This window comes from Papaver somniferum, chromosome 2, assembly GCF_003573695.1.
Source record: "Papaver somniferum cultivar HN1 chromosome 2, ASM357369v1, whole genome shotgun sequence".
NCBI lineage: Eukaryota > Viridiplantae > Streptophyta > Magnoliopsida > Ranunculales > Papaveraceae > Papaver > Papaver somniferum.
In genome coordinates, this window is record NC_039359.1 from 148,929,592 (window position 1) to 148,935,591 (window position 6,000).

Here is a 6,000-nt window from a genome sequence, read left to right on the forward strand (position 1 = left end):
CACAGTCCTCATTTATGGCACACACATTAGCGTCCCAATGTTTGTTTTGTGGGATTTGGCCGGTGTTTAAGAGTTGGAGTTTTGGTTAAACTCTACCTTGCATAAACTTGTTCCTAAAGTGTAAGAACAAGTGGACCAAGTTAGGAAAACATGTTTCCAAAGTAAAGTTTTCTTAAGTGCCAAGTTTCTTTCTCTATATATAGAACTAGAATTCTAGGTTTGTAGAGATCCAACCTAGAAGAGTGGTAAATACTTATGCTTAGGATTTTGGTCTCTTTGGTAGGGAGAATCGATTGCTACCATGAAGGTCAATATCGGCGTGAGATAAAAACTTGTAGAGAGAGGATTTTGATATTCTAGTGTTTAGGGTCTGGGGTTTTGCCCTAAACCAAGTTTCTAGTGTTTCCATGTTTCTCCTCTATTACTAGCAGTTGTGAAGACGGTTGTTGATGGTGGTTTTTATCTTAGGGTTAAAATCGTAAAACTGTACATCTGACATGACGTCACTGTGACCATTAGCACATTTATTGAATCAATCAACATGCCTACGTAAGAATTACCCGGGTCCCTTTTTTTTTACATGGATCATGTTCCACGGCAGAACCCTTAACGTTGATTGACATCATCTATACCAAAACCTAATTCTCATGCTACCGCGCCAAGGCATGCCAGCCGCACCACTATGCCAATGAAAAACCATGCCAGCCACGTCTCCGCGCCAAGACATGCCAACCATGCCAGCCGCACCACTGTGCCGATGGCATGCCATGCCAGCCACGTCTCCGCGCCAAGGCATGCCAACCATTCCAGCCGCACCACTGTGCCAATGGCATGCCATGCCAGCCACGTCTCCGCGCCAAGGAATGCCAACCATGCCATCCGCACCACTGTACCAATGGCATGCCATGCCAGCCACGTCTCCGCTCCAAGGCATGCCAACCATGCCATCCGCACCACTGTGCCAAAGGCATGCCGACCATGCCACATGTGCCAATGGCATGCCACACCATCCACCTTGCCGCGCCTAAGCCATGCCATGTCGGCCTTCCCTTCACGGATGCGAAAACGAAGGCGTGCGACAATCAACGGCCACCCTTCCATCTTAGATGCAAATCTTAGCCGTCCAAGGTCACCAACCAATGCATGGTAACCTTTGGCCCAAAAACCTAATTTGGTCACGCCTAAACCGCGCCAAGGCATGCCGACCATGCCACATGTGCCAATGGAATGCCGCGCCAGCCACCTTGTCATGCCTAAGCCATGCCATGCCGGTCTTCCCTTCACGTCTGCTAAAACGAAGGCATGCGACAATCAACGACCACTCTTCCATCTTAGATGCAAATCTTAGTCGTCCAAGGTCACCAACCAACGCATGGTAACCTTTGGCCTGAAACCCTAGTTTGGCCGCGTCTAAACCACGCCAAGGAATGCCGGCCACCCCCGATGTGCCAATGGCATGCCATCCACCTTTCTGCGCCATACTATGCCAGCCTTCTCTTTTCGGCTCTGAAAACAAAGGCTTGCGACGATCAACGACCATCTTTCCATCTAAGATGCAAATCTTAGCCGTCCAAGGTCACCAATCAACGCATGGTAACCTTTGTCCCAATGCCAAAACCCTAATATTGGCCACGCCTAAACCGCGCCAAAGCATGCCGGCCACGCCACATGTGCCAATGGCATGCCATCCACCTTGTCGCACCATATCATGCCGGCCTTCCCTTTTTGGATGCCAAAACAAAGTCTTGCGACAATCAACGGTAACCTTTCCACCTAAGATGCATATCTTAGCCGTCCAAGGTTACCAACCAACGCCTGGCAACTTTTGTCCCGACATCAAGCCATAGTTTTGGTCGCGCCCAAACAATGCCAAAACCCTAACTTTTGACAGCGCCTAAACTATGCCATATTAAAGCCATGCCGTCCAGGATTTCATGCCAATGGCTACCAAACGTAGGGTTGCAATAATCGACGGCTTCCTTTCCTTTCCAGATGCAAAATCTCGACCGTCGGAGGTCACCACCGAGCCGGCAAGTCTCCCAAGCTCAACTTGCCGAACAACAACAACAAGATATATGTTTTCCACGAACTGGGGGATGCTCATTGGGTATTGGTTTGGAGGTTTACGTCGTGCGTCGTACACTACGCCCGTTACATCACAGTGTCATAAGGATGAGGCGGTTAGTAAATACAGGGAGTAATGGTGAAACACTTTCCTTCATTATGGAACATCAATTCCAGACGTTACCAGTTAACACCTCCTCCCATTTACTCATCTGTTTCCATTCCTTACGAGACTAGAGTACGTTTCACTTCGACTTGTATAAATAGGTCTTACCTATTTCCACCGAACAACAAGTTCTGGTCAGGGAGCATACAACACTCAGAAAACATGTGCTAAAATTTCCATCCGTTAGCTTCCCACTTTCTGATACAAGTCGTGAAACAACTACTCTTCCATAATCAACTATTCTGGTCTTAACACTCTCTTCGCTTCCCTCCCCAAAACCAACCCTTCTCCTTCACTTTGTGACCGAAGCAAGTCTGGAACGACCATTTCTTGGTTTAGGACGGATTTGTACAGTTTGATCTCTCGAATATAAAGTAATCCCTTGCAGTACATTGTTTAGGGTTTAAACTCGTTTTTCACCCACACACCCGAAATTACCAAAATCAGCAGAAATCGTTTTCATCCTCAAACAACGGTATAGAAGAGAAGACACGAGGATGGTTCGGCGAATCTTACAGAGTTGGTTTCTATGGTTTCTTCAATGGTGTTCTCGGGTATGTCTTGTTAACTCTTTGGTTTTTGTCTTGGATTGCGGAAAGAGCATGTTATGGTCTTTGATGTTAATGGAAGTTTTTTTGGTGGTGTTGTCCGTGGATGTAGCTTGTAAAGGTGAACCACGTATATCTTGTGTTGTGGTTGTGTATACTTCTTTATCTTCTGTCTCTCTAATTATTTGTCCCACGTTTGGTTAAAATCACGAATTTCCCTTTGTGATATCCTAATTTCCGCTGCGCTCGTGGAGCCAATTTTCCCAACATTTGGTATCAGGGCAAGGACAGGCTGGTGTGATTGAACCTGGAATTTCACCATGGTTTATTGTTCGGGTGGAGAAATATGTCTTTGAAGATAATGTTTCAACCGGTGTTTATACAATGATGAAATTGTGATGTGAATTACAAATTAGAGGTTCAACTTAGTAGAAGTGTATGTTCTTCGTTTTTGGTTTTATGATGTCGTATGGGATGCAGAATAAGGATGAATGAGGTGGAATACATATTTACTTCTTGAAGGGTGTTAGTAACCATACACAATAAATAATATGCTACAAAGTTTGAGGAAAAGATGGGGCTGTGGGGTCTCATGTAGAAGTAAGTCCAGCGATGCTTCGATGTTATGCACGCGATGTTGTAGATTTATGTTCTTAAATCTATGTTAAAGTATTCTTGATGGCTTACACGTAATATCAAGAATGTGCCCGATCTCGGAAGCATGTGCCACAATAATATGGGCATCCACACGGTATATATTATTAGGGAGTATGCTGATAGACGCATTTATGTGTCTAATTTTCCCTCAATATTTCGTATTGTTAGTACTCGTTTTCGTCCTTATTATTGTGTTTTTATGTATTTTTAGGTATTTTTGGAAAATTCGGCTCGAAAAGTTGCTCGGGGCACCCCCAGAGGACAACTGCTAAAAGGACTCTCAGTTTGGATAAGGGGCACCCAGTTACTAAGGGGCACCTTCTTCAGTATTTGCACCCCAAACCACCATCTTCTATTCACACCCCTACTCTGCTAAGGGGCGTCTCTTCTTCGCGTACAAACTGTTTTGGCGGGAAAAATGGTGTTTCACCTGCGGAACTTTTGGAGACAATTTTGACGGGATTTCTGTTCGATTTCTTCGTGGGTTTGGATTGATATCCACCTGTTTCACCGAAAAAGGGTTGGTATATGGGTCAGATACGATAAGGGAGGCGGATTTCTTCATATCTCGGCAAACACAGGGACACAGAATTCTGTAGTGCGTTCCCGTGTTTTGTGAGTAATTCACAGAGGTTGGTGTGTGTCTTCAAGGAGTTTTACTACAACATAAACTATGTCTCAGCGTGTTTAGAGGATGCAGGCGCGTGGAACTGATAAGAAAAGGAAGTTTCCTTCGACAATCAGGGCAGTTAGAGCATCGGATATTCTTTCCTTGTATTTTTGGGGGATATGCTTTGAAGGGGAGAATATTTTGTCGGAGGATTTCATTCTTTAACAGTGGATAGAGCATTGACAATTCATTAGATAGCAGAGAAGACTTTCCGTAACTGGCAGTGAAGAGTAAAGGTGATTGATAGTAGATTATTCTCGGAATTTATTATGAGAAGATACGGAGATTGTCGCAGCCTGTTGAGTATAAAAAGAGTTCTTGAGATCATATGAGGGGATGGAGAGTTAGCGGTTCGAACAGAGGCTGAGGATTGGGAGTTGCAGAGCTTGTCTCTGCTGCTGCCATTGAAGAAGAAGAAGAACACGAAACAGCAGTTAAAAGCAGTCGCAGAAAAACCGTGACCTATACTTTCAAGCTCAATAACTTTGTAACAATTTTTCCAACAATTATTTTGAGTTCGCAACAGTTCTGTTAGGTTCTCTGTAACAGTGGGTTTTGTAACAATTATAACTGTTGCAAATACACTGTTTTATACCTTTTCTCCTTGTAAACACCTTTTTGAGCAATGAAATATTATTTTGAGAGTGTTTTCACCATGTGGAGCTAGATCCCATCACTGGGACAACGGAGGAAGCAACTTTTCATGATTGTGGTAAATGAATTAATTCTTTTATTGACTTTTTGCATAGATTTAATTGTTTTATAATTTCAATCAATTATTTGTTATTTTGTTAGATGCCGCATGCTTAGTTTTAATTACTTTAGATGCGTCATGCTTTTAACTAAAAAATAATATTTTACGAAATCTATTTTTGGCAAAGAACTAGAGTTACAACTTCTTTTGTTTGAGCTATATTGTTTAGAGTTAATGACTGAACCACAACAATATGAAAAGCAGTGGAATCCCGAGTCCCGGTATCTCTTCATCCTGTGACAAATTTTGTATATATATTTTTCCTTATTTTCTTTATTAAATCTTAAAACAAATTCTCAACAAATCTGAGTGAACGAATCATCTTCCTACAACATCATTGAAAAACCACATCATATGCTAGGTGTGATGGTGGTAAAAAGTATGTCATATTGGTGATGGCATTGAGAATCGCTTAAAGGACTGTTAATCACAGTGGATATATCTAATGGTTTGTTTCAGATACACGGTAATCATGACATGTGCTGGAGTATGATATTGAAGCTAATTCCCCCTTTTTGGATTAGGTTTCAATATGTAATTAGCTTACTGGTTAGTTGGAGCTAATGGTGATTCTTCTGGATGGTTCTCTTGTTGATCAATGTTGGAGTCTGTGCAAGGATTCATTGATGGTGGTAGAATATTTTCATAGTGTTTGTGAAACGTGGCCAGTTTCTCAACTGTTCTTCATGAAGAAGATGGTTCGAAGACTTTTATCAGTGTCATGCTCTTTTGTCGAAGAGATGGTTCTATGAAGATGGAAGTTCGGATTTGAGCTTCAAAGTAATTATACGGGTATATAGAGATGGTGAACAACTCTGGTGGAACATGGATGTAATTTCCTGTGATCGTATCATGCTTGAAAGCATGATCTGAGGTGGAGAATTGTGGGATTTATCCGGTGGGTAAGAGTTGGAGTTTTGGTTAAACTCTACCTTGCATAAACTTGTTCCTAAAGTGTAAGAACTTGGGGACCAAGTTAGGAATTTTTTTTCCAAAGTAAAGTTTTTTTAAGTGCCAAGTTTGTTTCTCTATATATAGGACTATGATTGTAGGTTTGTAGAGATCCAACCTAGAAGAGTGGTAAATCCTTATGCTTAGGATTTTGGTCTCTTTGGGAGTGGTGGTGGTGGGTGGGGGGGGG